This window comes from Equus quagga, chromosome 17 (assembly GCF_021613505.1).
Source record: "Equus quagga isolate Etosha38 chromosome 17, UCLA_HA_Equagga_1.0, whole genome shotgun sequence".
NCBI classification, from domain to species: Eukaryota; Metazoa; Chordata; class Mammalia; order Perissodactyla; family Equidae; genus Equus; species Equus quagga.
This window is the reverse complement of record NC_060283.1, coordinates 17,360,390-17,380,902: the sequence shown is the minus strand read 5'-3', so window position 1 is coordinate 17,380,902 and position 20,513 is coordinate 17,360,390. Positions and strand designations below refer to the sequence as shown.

The 20,513-nt window shown below is 36.3% G+C and overlaps 1 pseudogene; it reads left to right on the top strand.

The window, feature by feature from the left end:
* The first annotated feature begins 12,082 nt into the window (after window positions 1–12,082).
* Window positions 12,083–13,052, top strand: LOC124229138 (olfactory receptor 5T1-like; annotated as a pseudogene).
* Window positions 13,053–20,513: the final 7,461 nt, after the last annotated feature.

Here is a 20,513-nt window from a genome sequence, read left to right as displayed (position 1 = left end):
AAAAATAAAGCAATATACCTCCATGACCTTGAATTTGGCAATGGACTCTTATACATAACACTAAAATCACAAGCGACCAAAGAAAAATAGATAATTTTGACTTTATCAAATTAAATATGTTGTGCATCAAAGGATATTATCAAGAAAGCAAAAAGACAACCTACAGAAAACAAGAAAATCTTTGCAAATAATCTATTTCATAAAAGCTGAATATCTAGAATATATAAAAACTCCTACAACTCAACAATAAAAAGTCAAATAAAACGATTAAAAAATGGGCAAAGGACTTGAATAGAAATTTCTCCAAAGGCATATTCAAATGGCCAGTAAACACCTGAAAAGATGCTCAACATCATTAATCATGAGGGAAATGTGAATCAAAACCACAATGATATACCACTTGACCCAAACTAGGATTAAAAAAAAAATGATGTGGATGATGTGGATAAATTAATTCACTTATGCCTTGATGACAGAAATGTAAAATAAAATATAAAATAGTTCAGCTGCTGTGGGAAACAGTCTGACAGTTCCTCAAAAGTTAAACATAGAATTACCATGTGACCCCACAATTCTAACCTGGATAAATACTCAAAAGAATTGAAAACAATTAATCAAACAGGAATATTTACATGCAGTACTATTCACAATAGCCAAAAGATGGAATGATATCAAATGTCCATGAACAGAAAACTGGGTAAACAAAACTTGAAGTATATGCATACAATGCAATATTATTAATCTATTAAAAAAATTAAACATAAAACAAAAAGGAATCAAGTACTTAGGAATAAACTTAACTAAGGAGATGAAAGACTCGTGAACCAAAAACTACAAAACACTGATGAAGGTAGTTAAAGAAGACACAAACAAATGGAAAGACATCCATTCATGAGTTGAAAGATAACAGTGTTAAAATGTCCATACTACACATTCAATGCAATCCCTTTCAAAATCACAATGTCATTTTTATCAAGAACTAGATAAAACAATTCTAAAATGCATCTAGAAACAGAAAGGACCATGAATAGTCAGAGCAAACTTTTTTTGTTGTTTTTTTGAGAATGACTGGGTAGCTACTTAATTTTTTTAATTTTTATTGAGTTAATGATAGGTTACAATCTTGTGAGATTTCAGTTGTACATTATTGTTTCTCAGTCGTGTTGTAGGTGCACCCCTTCACCCTTTGTGCCCATCCACCACCCCATCTTTCCCCTGTTCTCTTTGTCTACGTTTTTAAATTCCTCATATGAGTGGAGTCATACAGAGATTGTCCTTCTCTAACTGGTTTATTTCACTTAACATAATTCCCTCAAGGTCCATCCATGTTATTGCAAATGGACGATTTTGTTTTGTTTTACAGCTGAGTAGTATCCCATTGTAGATATATATACTACATCTTCTTTATCCAATCATCTGTTGATGGGCACTTAGGTTGCTTCCATGTCTTGGCTATTGTAAATAACACTGCAATAAACACTGGGGTGCATAGGACTTTTGGAATTGCTGACTTCAAGCTCTTTGGGTAGATACCCAGTGGTGGGATAGCTGGGTCGTATGGTAGTTCTATTTTTAATTTTTTGAGGAATCTCCATGCTGTTCTCCATAGTGGCTGCACCAGTTTGCATTCCCACCAGCAGTGTATGAGGGTTCCTTTTTTTCCACAACCTGTCCAACATTTGTTACTATTAGTTTTAGATATTTTTGTCATTCTAATGGATGTAAGGTGATATCTTAGTGTAGTTTTGATTTGCATTTCCATAAAGATCAGCGATGATGACCATGTTATCATGTGCCTATTGGCCATCAGTATATCTTCTTTCGAGAAATGTCTGTTCATGTCTCCAGTCCATTTTTTATCGGGTTGTTTGATTTCTTGTTGCTGAGTTGTGTGAGTTCTTTATATATTATGGATATTAAGACTTTGTCAGATATATGACTTGCAAATATTTTTTCCCAGTTAGTGGGGTTTTTTTTTGTTTCAATCCTGTTTTCATTTGCCTTGAAGAAGCTCTTTATTCTGATGAAGTCCCAGTTGTTTATTCTTTCTATTGTTTCCCTTCTCTGAGAAGACATGGTGTCCAAAAGATCCTTTTAATACTGACGTCAAAGAGTACACTGTCTACATTTTCTTTTAGAAGTCTTATGGTTTCAGGTCTCACCTTTAGTTCTTTGATCCATTTTGAGTTTATTTTGGTGAATGGTGAGAAAGAATGGTCAATTTTCATTCTTTTACATGTGGCTTTCCAGTTTTCCCAGCACCATTTGTTGAAAAGACTTTCTTTTCTCCATTGTATGCCCTCAGCTCCTTTGTCAAAGATAAGCTGACCATAGATGTGTGGTTTTATTTCTGTGCTTTCAATTCTGTTCCATTGATCTGTGCACCTGTTTTTGTACAAGTACCATGCTGTTTTGATTACTGTAGCTTTGTAGTATGTTTTGAAGTCAGAGATTGGGATGCCTCCCGTTTTGTTCTTTTTCCTCAGGATTGCTTTAGCAATTCGGGGTCTTTTGTTGCCCCATATGAATTTAAGGATTCTTTGTTCTAATTCTGTAAAGAATGTCATTGGGATTCTGATTGGGATAGCATTGAATCTGTAGATTGCTTTAGGTAGAATGGACATTTTAACTATGTTTATTCTTCCAATCCATGTACATGGAATGTCTTTCCATCTCCTTATGTTGTCATCCAGTTCTCTCAGAAAGGCATTCTAATTTTCATTGCATAGGTCTTTCACTTCATTAGTTAAATTCACCCCAAGGTATTTTATTCTTTTTGTTGTGATTGTGAATGGTATTGTGTTCTTAAGTTCTTTTTCTGTTAGTTCGTTATTAGAATATAGAAATACGACTGATTTATGCAAATTAATTTTATACCCTACAACTTTGCTGTCGTTGTTGATTACTTCTAAAAGTTTTCCAATGGATTCTTTGGAGTTTTCTATATATAAGATCATGTCTTCTGTAAACAGCGACAGTTTCACTTCTTCCCTCCCTATTTGGATTATTTTATTCCTTTTTCTTGCCTGATTGCTCTGGCCAGGACCTCCAGTACTATGTTAAATAAGAGTGGTGATAGAGGGCATCCTTGTCTCATTCCTGTTTTCAGGGGGGTGGCACTCAGTTTTTGCCCATTGAGTATGATGTTGGCTGTGGATTTGTCATATACGGCCTTTATTATGTTGAGGTAGTTCCCTTCTATGCCCATTTTGTTCAGAATTTTTATCATAAATTGCTGTTTGATCTTGACAAATTCTTTCTCTGCATCTATTGAGACGATCATGTGGTTTTTATTCCTCAGTTTGTTGATGTGGTGTATCACGTTGTTTGATTTGCGGATGTTGAACCATCCCTGTGTCCCTGGTAGGAATCCCACTTGATCATGGTGTATGATCCTTTTGATTAATTGCTGAATTCTGGTTGCCAAAGTTTTGTTGAGAATTTTTGCATCTATGTTCATCCGCGATATTGGCCTGTATTTCTCTTTTTCCTGGTGTCCTTGTTAGGCTTTGGTATCAGCATGATGTTGGCCTTGTAGAATGTGTTAGGAAGTGTTCCATCCTCCCTAATTTTTTGGAATAGCTTGAAAAGGATAGGTATTAAATCCTCTCTGAAAGTTTGGTAGAATTCCCCAGGAAAGCCATCTGGTCCTGGGGTTTTATTCTTTGGGATGTTTCTGATTGTTGTTTCAATCTCTTTCCTTGTGATTGGTCTGTTCAAATTGTCTGCTTCTTCTTGAGTGAGGTTTGGGTGATTGTGGGGTCCAAGAATTTATCCATTTCCTCTAGGTTATCCATTTTGTTGGCATATAGTTTTTTGTAGTATTCTCTTATAATCCATTGTACTTCTGCGGAGTCAGTTGTTATTTCTCCTCTTTCATTTCTGATTTTGTTTATTTGAGCTTTCTCCATTTTTTTCTTTGTAAGTCTGGCTAGGGGTTTGTCAATTTTATTTATCTTCTCAAAGAACCAGCTCTTTGTTTCATTGATCCTTTCTATGGCCATTTTCGTTTCAATAGCATTTATTTCTGCTCTGATTTTTATTATTTCTCTCCTTCTGCTGACTTTGGGCTTTGACTGTTCTTCTTTCTCTAATTTGGTTAGGTGTGGTTTAAGATTGCTTATTTGGGATTTTTCTTGTTTGTTAAGATGTGTCTGTATTGTGATGAGTTTTCCTCTTAATACAGCCTTTGCTGAATTGGTATGGCATTTATCATTTTCATTTGTCTCCAGGTACTTTTTGATTTCTTCTTTACTTTCTTCAGTGATCCATTGCTTGTTCAGTAGCATATTGTTTACTCTCCACATCCTTGTGTGTTTCTCAGCTTTTTTCTTGTAATTAATTTCTAGCCTTATAGTATCATGATCAGAGAAGATGCTTGTTATTATTTTAATTTTTTTAAATTTGAAGAGGTTTACCTTGTTTCCCAACATATCCTTAAGAATGTACCATGCACACTTGAGAAGAATGTGTATTCTGCTGTCTTTGGATGAGGTGTTCTATATAAGTCTATTAAGTCCAATTGTTTTAGGTTTTCCTTTAGCTCCACTATGTCCTTGCTGATTTTCTGTCTGGATGATCTGTCCATTGATGTGAGTGTGGTGTTGAGGTCCCCTACTATTATTGTGTTGTTTTTAACATCTTCCTTTAGGTCTGTTAATTGTTGCTTTACGAACTTTGGTGCTCCTGTGTTGGGTGCATAGATATTTATAAGCATTATTTCTTCTTGATGAAGTCTCCCTTTGATCATTATATATTGGCCCTCTGTGTCTCTCTTTACCTGCCTTATGTCGAAATCCGTTTTGTCTGATATAAGTATTGCAACACCTGCTTTCTTTTGCTTACTATTAGCTTGAAGTATTGTCTTCCACCCCTTCACTCTGAGCCTATGTTTGTCCTTGGGGCTGAGGTGTGTTTCCTGGAGGCAACAAATTGTTGGATCTTGATCTTTAATCCATTTTGCCACTCTGTGTCTTTTTATTGTAGAGTTCAATCCGTTTACATTGAGGGTGATTATTGATGCATGTGGGCTTAATGCTGTCATTCTGTCGCTCATTATCTGGTTTTCCTGCATTACCTTTGTTTCTCGTCCTGTGTGTTTTAGCCTACCCATTGACTTCTGCAATTTCTTATGCTGGGTTTCTTATATTTTTCCTTGTTTATGTTTTGTGGCTCTGCTCTGTTGTTTAGTTTAGTGGCTACCCTGAAGTTTGTATTTAGAATCTCGTGTATAATATAGTCCATTCTCTGGTGGTCTCTTACTTACTTGGCCTAGACTGATTTAGTCCCTTTGCTCTTCCCCTCCTAAATTATTATTTTCATCTCTTATTCCAACTCGTGTTACGAATTTGTAGTTAGAGTGATAAGATCATCTTTGCATTGGTGGTTTCCTTACCTTATCCTAGTGCAATAGTTGAGTATTTGTTATCCTATTCTGGTTCTGTCTGTTTGTCTCCCTACTCTCTGGTTTGTGACCCCTTTCTCCCTTTTTTTCTTTTTTCAGGTATGAGAGTCTTCTTGAGGATTTCTTGTAGTGGAGGAATTTGGTTACAAATTCCCATAACATTTGTTGGTCTGGAAAAGATTTAATTTCTCCCTCATATCTTAAGGATATTTTTGCTGGATAGAGTATTCTCGGCTGAAGATTTTTATCTTTTAAAGTTTTGAATATGTCACTCCATTCTCTCCTAGCTTGTAAGGTTTCTGTAGAGAAATGCACTGAAAGTCTGATAGGAGTTCCTTTGTGGATTATTTACTTCTGTCTTGCTGCCCTGAGTGTTCTTTTTTGCCCTTTTTACTACTATATGCCTTGCAGTAGGTCTTTTTACATTGACAAATCTAGGAGATCTGAAAGCTTTCTCCACACACATTTCTCCCTCAGTGCCTAGATTTGGGAAGTTCTCTTTTATAATTTCATTAATCACACTTTCTGCTCCACTTTCCTTGTCCACACCCTCAGGAATTCCGATTATTCTTAGGTTGCATTTTCTAATTGAGTCAGCTATTTCTCAGAGATTTTCTTCAGTTTTTTAAATTCCTCAATCTCTTTCTTCCTCTGTCTGGAACCATTCAGCCTGTGTTCGATTATGCTAATTTGCTCCTCTATGGTGTCTACACAGGCATTTGGGGAATCCATATTCTGTTTTATTTGGTCCGTTGTATTTTTCATCTCTAGTATTTCTGATTGATTCTTCTTTATAGTTTCAATCTCTTTTGTGAATTAACTCCAGAACTCATTGACTTGTTTCTCTATCTTTCCCTTTACCTCATTGAGATTTTTGATGATAGCTACTCTGAACTCATTTTCACTTAGTTTACCTATTTCCAAGTCCGCAGGACTTAATTCTGTGTTTTTATTGTTTTCCTTCAGGTCTGGAGCTTTTATAAATTGCTGAATGGTAGAGGAGCAGATTTCATGCATGATGGTAGTATTTTGTTGCAGTTACAGCCTGTCACCACTAGATGGGGGTCGAGAGCCGCGTGTTCTGAGCCCGCTGCCTTCAGACGTGATGGCGGGCACGCAGTGCGGGTTGGGGGAGGAAGGGAACTTTCTCTCACGCGCCGACCTGTATTCCGATCAGCTCTCGCTCTCTGGTCTCCCAGGACACTGGCTTGATGGGGTCCCCGCACGTGGAAGCTTTCCCCCATCAGCGGGCTTCCACTGCACTGGTGGCAGAAGTCCTGGACGATACCCCAGTCGCACAGCCCCTCCCCTGCTCCTTCCCTCACTCACGGCAGCAATCCCAGTCTCTAGGGGAGGGAGCGACGTTCTCTACTACCCTGTTCCAGCTCCTCTGAGGGCGGCGCAAGCCTCTCCATCCTCTGTTGTCTTGCTGCTGTAGGTCTCTGACGGTCTCAGTAATAGGGTTATTGGTTGAAATTCAGTTTTTCCGTTTCTTTAGTTGTAGTTTGGAGGGGAGAGAGTCCTGGGTCAGGTCACCCCGCCATTTTGCTCTTAGTCAGAGCAATCTTGAACAATAAGAACAAAGGTGGAAGCATCACAATTTCATATTTTAAAATATAATACAAAGCCATAGTAATAAAAATAGTGTGGTACTGGCATAGTAACAGACACATAGAGCACTGAAACAGAATAGAGAGTCCAGAGATAAACTCACACATATATGGTTAATTAATTCTTGTCAAAGAAACCAAAGATATACAATATTGAAAGGACATTCTCTTCAACAAACTGTAATGTGAAAACTGGAAAGCCCCATGCAAAGAATGAAACTTGACTCCTATCTTACACCATACACAAAAATCAATTATGAATGGATTAAAGAATTAAATATAGACCTGAAAATGTAAAACTCTTAAAAAAAATAAGGGAAATATTCATGACATTGAGTTTCAGAAAGATTTCATGAATATAGCACCAACAGCATAGGCAAAAAAAAGCAAAAATAGACAAGTGAGCCTACAACAAATTTAAAAACTTCTGCACAGCAAAGGAAACAGTCAGCAAAATAAAAATGTAACTCATGAAATGAAAGAAGATATTTGTAAATCATGTATCTGATAAGGAGTTTGTTTCCAAAATATATAAATAAAGTCTACAACTCAATAGTAAAATAAACCTAATAACCTTATTTATAAAAGAGTTGAAGACATGAGTAGACATTTTTCCAAAAAAGACATAAATAATGAACAATATATGAAAATATGATCAAAATCGCTAATTGCTAGGAAAATGTAAATCAAAACCAGAACGAGATGTCACCTCACAGCTCTTAAGACAGCTATTATAAAAAAAAGACAAGTATTGATTAGGATGTGAAGACATTGGAAACTTTGTACATTGTTGCTAGGAATGCAAAATGGTGCAGCTGCTATGAAAAATAGCATGGAGAGTCCTCAAAAAATGAAAACTAGAGCCAGCCCCAGTGGCCTAGTGGTAAAGTTCAGTGTGCTCCACTTCAGGAGCCCAGGTTCAGTTCCTGGGCATGGACTTATACCCTTCATCTGTCAGTGGCCATGCTGTGGTGGTGGCTTGCATACAAAAAGAGGAAGATTGCAGCAGATGTTAGCTCAGGGCAAATCTTGCTCACCAAAAAAAAAAAAAAAAAAGAAAAATTAAAAATAGAATTACCATATAAGCCAGTGTTGTATGCCAAACCAGACTTGGCCTAAGGGAAGCCATCTTATAACTCTCTATAACCTTTGCTTCTCTTCCCCATAGGGAACATTTGAGCCTGCAGATAGTCTAGATGAGCTGACAACCATCCTCTAGGACATGTGCATGCTCTGTAGGTTTTCTGACCTCTGTTTACCATACATCTCGCAGCTGAAAAAAAGAGATAAGTTTGTTCTTTTGAGTTCCTTAGGAATGTAATGACCTTTGGACAGAAATTCTATACTCATCAATGATGTCTGAAAGACCTGGTGAGGTGACTCCCAGTCTGCAATGCCAGGTAGTCAACATTCCTGATCACCTCCTCTATAGCCCACTGGCCCTATATAATTGTTTTAAGATTCTGTACCCTTACCCCAGATGTTCATATTTTGGTGCTAATGTACCGTCTTTCAATTAGCTAGCTCATCATTTAATAAAGTCCTTTCCCTACAACCATCTTGCCTCTCGACTAATCGGCTTCATCTTGCAGGGAGCAGATCAAACCCTTTGTGCTGTAATGCCAGCAATCTCACTTCTGAGAATTTATACAAAATAATTAAAATCAGGATCTTGAAGAGCTATTTTCACTCCCATATTCATTGCAGCACTATTTACAATAGCTAAGTTGTGAAAACAAGCTAAACCATTAGTGGATGAATAGAGAAAGAAAATGGGTATAGGCATACAATGGAATAATATTCAGTGTTGAAAAAGAAGGGAATCCTGCCATGTGCTACAACACAGATGAACTTTTAGGGCATTATGCTATGTAAAATAAGCCAGCCACAGGACAAATACAGGAGATTGCATTTATATGACTTACCTAAAATAGTCAAACTCTATTAATTAGAAGTAGAATGGTAGTTGCCAGGGACTGGGGAGAGAAAGGAAATTAGAACTTGCTTATCAATGGGCATAAAGTCTCAATTATACAGGATAAATTAGTTCTAGAGATCTGTTATACAACATTATGCCTACAGTTAATGATATAGTTAACGATACTCTACTGTATTCTTAAAATTTGTTGAGGTTAAATCTCATGTTAAGTGTTCTTACCACAGTAAAAAATAAGTATTGATGTATGCTACAACGGGTGTGAATCTTGAAAACATGATAAATGAAGAAGCCAGGCGCAAGAGTTCACATATGTGATATCATTTACATGAAATATCCAGAATAGGTACATTCATAGAGACAGAATGCAGACTGGTGGCCGACAGTGGTTGGAGGTGGGGGAGAAATTAGGAGAAATTACTTGATGGATGCTTAGGAATGATGGAAATGTTTTGGAACGAGATAGAGGTGTGGTTGCACAATGTAGTGTATATAATAATTGCTACTGAATTATTCCCTTTAAAATGGTTAATGCTACAGTGTGTGAATTTTGTCAATAAAATATGTTAAAATAAGTTTAGGTATAATTTCACACGTTTAGTTATTTGTGTGTCTTTTTTAGTGAAGTCCTTGATTTTATATTTTTCCATATAATATTTATCTATTCTTGATAATAAATTTTGTCTTTTATATGCAATAAAATAGTTCTGTCTTCAATTTGTTTATGGTATCTTTTATTCTGTGGAAGTTTAAAACTTTGTGTAGTTAAATCAAATTTGGAAGTCGTATTTCATGTGACATATTTCATATTTCACATATAATTAATGCTATAACTTAACAAAACATATTTTAATGCATCTCAAACACTCTGCAACTACACCATGTTCATATAGTTGAACAAGATATACTTGAAAATGTTCATCAATCCTTTGGAAAGAAAAAGAACTTTTTCAAGCTCACACTTTCACTAGGTGCTAAGTCTGAGATTTTAATATGGGGCTTTAGAGTCTAAATATAATATTAAATCTTCCACCTTGTTTCAGCTCAGATACATCAGTTAAATAAAGGTTAGAATTGTAGTGTCATTGAAATTTCTCCTGTGTATAACAGTGAACACGTATTTTGTAATGGATATCTTTAATTGACTACATAAAGGTATATTTTCAAAATTTGCTTGCATATTTTTATCTCTTTCTACTATATTTCTTCCTATATGCCTACTTCCTGTTTTATCCCTGACTCTCTTCAGTAAATACTTTTGTATGTAATACATGAATTCTTTAGAGAGAGAGAGACAGAGAGGAGAAGGTTGGGGGAGAAAGAGAGAAAATAGGAATTTTTTAAATAAAAATGTATTTTGGTGATGCCAAAACATTAATACATATTTATAGTATTAATTGATATCTTTATTAGCTATTTTATCAATATAACAATTCAAACCAAATTACACATTACAAGATATTTATGTGCTTGTGTGTGTGTTCTCATGAGTAAGATGTAAATTTTCTGGATTCACACAGAAATCAAAATTTAAGATTATTATATGTTTTTTTACTCTATAATTTTCTAAGACAAACGAGCATTTATTTTTAGTTTTACAGATTCGTGTTCATGACACTATTTATTCTATATGTTAGAAAAGACTACCATAGATCTCTGGGAACATTTCCGGGAAAATAAAGATATGTGGCCTTCTCTTTCGAACAGTGGTTTCAGCTTGTTTATTCTCTATATTTGGGCAACTCAATACAACAAAACTGCGGCATGTTTCACATCATGAATATAAATTATTTATGTCACTGAATTCTTCCCGGCCCTATGTACAGCAGATTTTTCACTCCTTTTACACATTTTTGACTACGACATACTGAAGGAAACAGAAAAATTGACATGCTGAAATCTTCCCCCTCAGTCTTATGGATGCAGTATTTAACAGTGTTTCAATAACTGAGATTTCAGTCCAGATACAAGTGCTTCTTTAACTTTTTTTAAACATGTACTTTTTTAATTCATACTCCTCTGAATGAGAAACAGTATGAGGAAACTGGGGGAAAAAAAAGAAAAACAGAAATCAAACACTATTTTGTGGAGAGAGAGTAATTTTACTCTTTTAGCAAAAACTTTTTTAAAACAATTTTATTATTTATTATTAGGTGACATTAATTTTGCAGTTACTTTAGAAACCCCATAAACAACTATAATACATTAAAAGAGTGACCATGATTTATTTCTGACACAAATATATCTAAAAAATAATCCAAATACTTTAAGAGCTAATAAGCAGATGAACTGAGAAACATCTCACATTGTTATTAAGATAAAATTTGAAAAATAATAACAGTACAATGAGTTGCAGATGCCAACAATGAACAACTTGATATGTATTTTGTGAAAAAACAACAGAAAAGAAAAGGACTTTGTGTTGTTTTTGTTTGCAAACAAGGCATCTGTCTCCAGAATACCGTCTCACATTCTGTTCACCACTGCTCTAGACTGGAAACTAACGGAACAAGAAAATTGCCAAAAAAAGATATAAAACGTGTTTTTTGGTAAAGGCGGCCCTGTACAAGTTGAAATGTAAGTCTAACATCACATTTACTAGTCATAAGGAAGTATTCTAAAATTAAATAATTTTGAAATTATTTTTCTCATTTAAATTCAAAGAAATATTGTGATTTATGTGTTCTTACTCCCATTTTAACAACTGTGAACATCAAGCAAAGGCATTTCATGCACATTGTAGCAAATCTAGAACTAGCACTCAGGTGTGTAATTTCCACTATAATATTTTTTGGATTTAAATATTCCCATGTTCATTCATCTTTGTGAATTTTATGATGGTGTAAGATGAAAACAGGTGGTAAAAATTTAACAGAAAAGAAGTTGGAGTATAAACCACTTAAATTAACAGAATACTTTTAAGATGATAAATTTAGTCAATCATTGAATGAAATCATTTCTTCCTTTTACTTAACAGCAAAATGCATCCACTTGGGTCCAACATTTTCATCACTGTCAATCTCATCACAACCAAGGAAATCATTATTCCCTACCAAGAAACAAACATAATGATATAACAGCTTTGACTGGTTTTACAAGGTATTGCCTTTAGAACCTAATACTAAAACTGAAATGTCAGAGTCCCTATCAGATTTAGATTTATATCTTAGTCAGTTGAAAAATGTGTCTGAAGTTATTGTGTTTATATTGATGAACTTCACAGATGATTTTGAGGTGCAAGTCTTTCTAATTTTGCTATTTCCAGCAATCTGTCTTTCTATTCTGATAGGAAATTTGGGACTGGCTGTATTGGTTACTGGGGATCCTCAGCTCCACAACCCTATATACCATTTTCTGAGTGTTTTATTATTCTTGGTTGCCTGCTATTCATCAGTTTTCATCCCAAAAATGTTGATCAATTTTCTACCAGAGAATAAAGGCATTTCATTCCTTGGATGTGAAGTGCAGATGCTTCTCTTTGTTACTTTTGGGATCACAGAATGCTTTCTCTTGGCTGCAACGACATATGACCCCTGTGTAGCAATCTACAACCCTCCGCTGTATTCGGTTAACATCTCACCCAGGGTCTATATGCCACTCATCTTTGTGACATTTTGCATTATTCACTACACACGGGAGCCACATTTAGTCTATCTTTCTGTGCATCCAATAAAATTAGACATGTCTTTTGTGATGTCCCTCCTCTCTTTACTATTTCTTGCTCTGATAATCACACAAACCAGCTTCTACTCCTCTACTTGGTGGGTTCTATTGGGATAGTCACTATCCTGATTGTCCTGAACTCCTATGACTTCATTCTGGTGGTCATTCTGAAGATGCACTCTGCTGAAGGGAGAAGAAAGTCTTTTCTACGTATAATTCTCACCTAAGTGGCATGACAATTTTTCATGGAGTGATCTTTTTATATGTGAAACCAAGTTCCAGTCATGCTTCAGACCAAGACATGATAGTGTTGACATTTTACACCATTGTGATTCCCATGCTGAATCTCATCATCTACAGTTTAAGAAACAAAGATGTAAAAGAAGTGATGAAAAAATTATTTGAGAGAAATTGGTTGATAAGTAAAGTAAATGTTTAGCCTTGTGTAAAGTTGCAAAGAACTTTGCATATCAGTCCATTTCTCTATGCTTAGAAACCATAGATGAAAATACCTTGGTTTAAGTTAATAGTGCCTTTGCATCCTCTGATATTTCCAAATAAACATTAATCGGCCATTGAATGCAGCATTTTGCAAATATAGATAATTTGTATCACCTTTATGCTAGTTGCTATGTTCAAACTGATGAATATTAAATATTCACAGATATATATCATTGCTGTTAGTCATTGTGTAATTTGATTTTCTCTCACTATAACTATAGTTTATGTCTTCAGGATTCTATGAATTGATGTATCTTCACATTGTTTATAGTACATCTTCAGCACTTGTTATGAAGTACTTCTCTACTGGAGTCCCAGTGAGGGACATCCCAAATGTTGCTTCATTTGCCCTCCATGTGTTCTCACACAGTGAAATCCATCGAGCCCTGTGAACACGCCTTTTTCATTGTTTGATTAAACACCACATATTTTTATTCCATTTTCAGAATCTTCCATTACTATTGCACAATCACAGAAATTGACTAGATCTATTTTGAAACTCCAAAAATTATACTGACACTAGATGGTAATATTACTTGAGAATGTACTTAAGGCTCAGAAAAGACAAATAAAAGTATAACTTAGAGAAAAGCAACACTTGGTTAATTATATGTATACATACATACATACATTATATATACATTTTATATATATATACCTTTTATATATACATACATTATATATATACACATTATATATGCATATGTATATTGCTGGTTTGTGCAAGTGTCAGAATAAGAAATAGCAAGGAGAGGAGGGATGTCACAAAAAACATGTCTAATTATAATGAATGAACAGAATGATAAGCAACATGTGGCCCCTGTCTATACAGAAGCATGTAAAATCTCACCAACATAGGAAGTAATGATGAGTGGAACATAGACCCGGGGTGTCAAACTAACTGAATAGAGCAAGGCATTGTAGATTACTACGTAGTGATCATATGCCATTGCAGCCAAGAGAAAGCATTCTGTGGTCCCAAAAGTAACAAAGAGAAGCATGTGTGCTGCACATTCCAGATATGAAATAGCTTTACTCTCTGCTTGGAAATTGTTCAACATCTTTGAGGTGACAACTGAAGAACAGCAGGCATCCAAGAATAATAACATTTCAAAAAATAGTATATGGAATTATCAAACCAAGAATCCCCTGTGACCAATATAACTATTCCCAAACACTGTCTAACCATGATAGAAATGGTTCAATGTAAACCACTTGCCACCAGGAAGTGGTTATCTAGCTAGCTGGTCACCCCAGGTTGTGGTGCCATATTGCAGGCAGATTGGGTGCTCAGCAATGTTTGTAGCCAGATTGGCCTTGGTGAGTGGAAGTCTATGTTGCTTAGCCCACACCCTGACCTCCAAACCTGCCAACATGGTCACTTCATGAACCCATTAGTGATGAGAGTGGTGGCTGGAGAAAACAGGTCACTGGTATCCATAGAAAGAGTCACCCTATCCACTTGATTATAAAAATCCTCCTCTGCTGAGGTCAGCCTTTCATGAGCATTAACATGAGAAAAAAATGTCCTCACATATTTAACACGCAGAGGGAAGTCTATCCACATACCTCCAACTAGACTTCCTTGTCACCAATTTTTCAATCATGTACATCCAAGTCACTGAATATACAGCCAAACAATTGGCCATGGGACATGAATCAGTATAAAACTGTGCATCTGTCCATCTCTCCTTCCAAGCAAAATGAACAGTGATACGGCTTGAGGTTCTTCTTACTGGGAGGATGTCCCTTCACTACAGTCTTTCAGTGATGTCACAGAAAGGGGTTATAGTCCTGCAGCTGTCCACTTTTGGGTGATACCTGCATACGACAAAAAATTATTTTTAAACCAAGCCTGAGTCTCCTCTGCCTTGTCAAATAATCACGGGAAACTTCTCAGAGGTCATAGATTCAGGCTAGGAGAGAAAGAGGGTGGTGGACCACGGGCATTTGGGCAACTTCTTCATGTAAGTTGTTTGGACTTTCAGGGTCCGCTCAGGCTCAATCTCATATATAACACTTTCATCTCATGATGGAGTGCTGTTGTGCATGCCCAAATTCATGACTTGTTGGGTCAAAGAACACTAGCTCATGATGGGAAGCTCAGTTAGCATGGTAACTTGGTGGCTGTGATAAAGTGTTCAGTCTCTACTAAGGCCAAGTGGCTCACCAAGAGATGTTTTCTAAAAGAAAAATAGTTATCTATGATGGATGACAGGGCTTTGTTCCAAAATACTAAATGTCTATGCTCTTATTCCTCTATAGAAACTAATAAAAGGCTCCAAACAGCATTCCTATATGCCCACTGACACTTCAAGGACCTCTGGACCTGCTGGATGATATAGTCCAGCAGAAGAGATACTTGCACACCAGCATGGACCTGTTGCAGAGCCTTCTCCTATTATGAACTCCTTCAAAACTATCAGCTTTTCAGGTCACTTGGTAAATGGGCTGGAATAACACAACCAAATTGGGAATATACTGCCTCAAAAATTTTAAGAGATCCACTTGTGATGTGCATTTTTTTGTTGCAGGAGGTCCCAGGTCCAGCAAATTTTCCTGTACCTTAGAAGGGACACCTCTACATGCCACCTTCCATTGGACTCCTAGATATTTCACTGAGATAGAAAGTCCCTAAATTTCCGTCACATTAATTTCCCAATCCATGGCACATAAATGTCTTCTCAATAAATCTAAATTAGTTGTTACTTCTTGCTTACTAAGTCCAATCAGCATAATGTCATCAATGTAATGGATCAGGGAAAGGTGATCAAATGCCTGTGAATTAAATTATGGCAAAGGCTGGAAAATTGATATACCCCTTCACAACATTGAGTTTGTAATGCTGGTCTTGCCAGCTGACAGCAAACTGCTTTGATGGACCTTATGGAAATTAATGGAGAAAAAATCTCTTGCCAGATCAATAACCGCATATCGGGTACCAGAGAACATGTTCAGTTGCTCAAGCAAGAAACCACATCTGGTCCAGCAGCAAAGTTGGAGTAACCTAATTAAACTCATGATAATTCTCTGTCATTCTCAAAGATCCATCAGTCTTCTGCACAGGCCAAATAGGAGAGCTGAATGGAGATGTGGTGGGAATTATGACCCTTGCATCCTTCAAATCCTTGATGGTGACACTAATCTCTTATTTCCCTCCAAAAATGTAGTATTGATCTGAGTTTACCATTTTCCTTGGTAAGGGCAGTTCTAGTTGCTCCTACTTGGCTTTTCCTACCATAATAGCCCCCACTCCACAGGTCAGGGAACCAGTGTGGGGATTCTGCCAGATGCTGAGTGGGTCTATTCCAATTATGCATTCTGGAATTTGGAAAATAACCACAGGATGGGCTCAGGGACCCACTGTGCCCAATGTGAGATGGGCTACAGATAAAACTCTATTGATCGCCTGACGTCCTTAAGCCCCTACTCTGACTATTGGGCTACAGTGATGTTTTGCATCTTCATGAATTAGTAACAGTTCAGATCCAGTGTCCAGTAGTCCCCAAAGATCTGACTTTTTTTTAACCAACGCACAGTTACCCTGGTAAAGGGCCAAAGGTTCTTTTGGGGAAGGCTTAGAGAAAGATCAATAGTTTAAATTTTTGGTAGTATACCAGGGTCCTTCCTCAAGGATACTCAGCCTCCCTTTCTCAAAGGGGTACTAGGACTGTAAACTAGCTCAGTCCAGAAATTTTTTGAAGGATTATGACTTCCTATCTATTTCAGTTCTAGAAATACAATTATTAACTGTTAATGCCATGCTTAGTCATGAGTCAGACTATTATGATTGATTATTGTTTCAGCTGTGCTAGAGGGTAACCACATCTTGTCTTTGAGGTTGAGTGCCTCCACTTGGCCCCTTCCACCCCAAGATCCAATCACTACTTGCATTTTGGATTCCCAACTCTGTGGCTGCAGTTCCCACTGTACAGTCTGGCCTATAGTGGAGTGATCACAGAGTTCTTCAAGGATGTTGGATCTCCTCACAAAAATATCTTTCTCATAGCACTGATGAAGGGTATTTCTTCCGAATACACACTGTGTGGGTGAGTAGATCTTAAGTGACAAATCCACTCAAATTCCAATCTACCTAAGACTTTAAATCCATTTCCCAAATTAAACCAACACAGGTTAGACATTATCAGTTTACTTGGTGTTGGTCAGCTTTTGCTCCATGTTTCAGCCAGCTAACTCCCTGATCTGCAACATTAAATGCAGAATCTCTGTTTAGTAGGCCGATATCAATAAATGCGGCCTGATCAAACTTTATTTTCTTTCTACCATTATCCCACACCCTTACTATCCAGTCTTACCCATTTTCCCCAGATTTCTGCTTGTAGAAATTAAAAATTCAAGTAGTTCTTTTGGAGTGCAGTGCACCTCCTCATGAATCATACTTCGTTCTTCACCTTTAGGAGCTTGCTAGAACTTGAGTCTTGTTATAGCTCTAGGAACAAAGAGGGGAGAGGAGAGGGAGTCCTGATGAGAATCGTCATTGTACTGCATGATAACTGCCTCAGGGGAGGCCATACTGTTTTCTCAGGCTTTGCAGGGTTCGTCTCCTCAGCTGAGAATGATATGGCTACAGTTATTGGCCAACTAGATATCACAATTTAGAGGATGAATGTCCCCAATTTTGTGAGAGTCTTCTCACACATTCCCATTAAAATTTTCATGATCACATTTTTCCCAATCATTGTCCTTGATGAGGATCAAGGCTGCCTCAGGGAGAGAAGCCCAAGGCATCCTGGCCTTCATACTAATCTATATCGTCCTCCAGGAAGCATAGGATGTCCTGACCTAATCAGATCTGATTGGTATCCAAAGTTATAGGACTACCCAATAGCCAGACCTCACCTGCACTGATACCATTTTAATGACTTTTTTCCGTAATCTTTCCTTTGTCTTGTAAAGGGGTAACTCACATACCTATGCCTTATAAATTAGCCCTACACTCAACCCATGTTTGCAGCTCTTACTGTCCATGGATCCTGTCCCCATGCTATTCTCTGAATAAAGAACCACTACTACCAGACCTCGAGAGTCCAAGAAATCTTTCTTTTGACTCCTCAGCTCGCCGAGCCCACATCAGTGCTCACTTTCACAGTAGACATCCTGCAAGGTTGAGAATTCAATTTTTGTTGTATGTAAGCCATTTGCAGGGTGAGATCCTGGATTTTGTATTTGGCAATCTCAGCTCTGCAGCTACAGGAGATAAAAGCCTCTTTCAGGGAAGATAAGACTTGAAGGCATTCATATAGCACTTGAGATGGAAATTACAACTTGCAGCCAGCAGGCTTGTACTTCAACAATTTTCCAGGTAGAAGGAGTATGCAGGAAACATGGCCGATACCAAGAGACAAAAACACCGAAATGTAAAAATGAGTGTCAATATAACATATATTCTGATTTTAATTTTAATTACTTCAAAAAATAAATGACTGGAGGAAAAATATATTGATGATTGTAGGTTTAAACAATACATAAAAGTAAAATTGATCACAAAATAGCACAAAGAATGGGAGAGAAGGATTACATCTCTACTATTCTAAGGTTCTTACATTATAAGTTGTGGTTGAATATTATTTAAGTTTTAATTTAATGATAAATTAAACATACATATTTCAATCCCTAGGGCAGCCACTGTGAAAAGAGAGAAGACACATATTACCAATTTTGGGAATAAAAGAAGGAATATCACCATGGGCTTCACAAATTTTGAAATGAAAATAAGAAATATTCTAAACACTTTTGATAATAAGTTTAATAATTAATATAAAGTACAATTTATTAAAGATGCTCATATCAAAAGAAATGGGTACTCTGAATAGTACTATGTCTAATAAATAACGGAATTATTCCTAAAAAAAATCCATATGAACTAATTTTGGCAATCCATTTTCCAACGTGAAAAATCTCACCTTTCAGTCTGTTGGAACATTGACAGACTGCTGAATGAACCCTCTCTAACCATGCAGAATCTGATAACATCTAAGAGATAAGAGAGCGACAGCAGAGTTTGCTCTCATGATTACCTCATGAAAAAGAGCCACCACATACTTTAGTCAACTAAGTTCTGCACAGGTATATCCAAAAATGCTTTTTTCTTTATTGAGCCACTCTGTTTCTGATTCCTTTTGTTACACCAGGATAGCCTGTACTCTGAGTAACACAGATCTTCTTCCCAACATCATCTCATCATCTGATAAATTGTTCTCTCCATTACTGAGTTGTTTTTTCTGCAAATAGGGCTTTACTGTTATGTTTGAGAAAATTTAGCTGGTATTGCCAAAATCACACTTTCTTCTATCAGCAGTTCTAGAGAATATCTGCCAAGAACATCTACTTTTAAATGGCCTTTCGTATTTTATTTAACGCTTTCTTTAATATAATAAAGTAATAAATTTGTTTTTTCAACTGTGATAATAGTAATATGCTTTTGTAGAACAAACATCATGTCATGGAATAGTGATTAAGAAGTGTAAGGAAGGAGACCAAACGCCGCTATAACTCCTTCCTAGAACCAAGAGCCATAATGTTGCTGGGAATGGAATACAATTAGTACAGGGATGTACAATTTGTACATGGAGAAAAGAATGTTGAAGACCTGAGGTGTAGGTTCAAGAAGAGACAGTTTTCAGATTGTCAGGGATAATGAAAGCTTATATAAAAAAAACAACATCTAAAACAACAACAATCAATAATGTTAACATCAGAGATGGAAGCCCTCTAGATGTAAAGCTGTGAAAGATGCACTGGAACCACCCTAACACCCACCCATACAAATCTTCCCAAGTGTATTGTAAATTTATTTCACTGAGACATGAGGGAGAGAAAAGTTACAAACAAGTCTCACCCATTCAGAAATATTATGTGAATAAAAGAAAAATATGTTCTAATTATTACATTGATGGAAGGAATATACAAGAAGAATATACCACAAAGAAAAAATAAACACATGCACACATACACGCCCTCATACCTACATACAAAGTAAGAAAATCTAAAAGATATTAATCATTGCATACATGAAATATAGATGAAGTTAGCAAAAGTATGTTTAAAAAAATGAGAGTTCATAAAATTAGTTCATTGTGTTCAGGAGAGATTTGGGGGAAAAAAAAATCACTGTAGAAATGAAGATTAATCTAGAAGGAAGATAAGACTGAGTAGACCCCTGAATACTCTTTCCTATATTGATAAATTTGATTTTGCAGCAATTTCTTGAGAATTTTTACACAAATCCAAAAGAGTTATTATTCCATTTACATTTTTTTTCTTGGCATCTCTTTGGTTTTGGCATCCAGGTAATACTGATTCCTTGAATGAGTTGAAAAGTGTTTCCTCCTCTTCTGTTGTTGTAAGAGTTTGTAGAGGATTAGTATTGATTCTTATT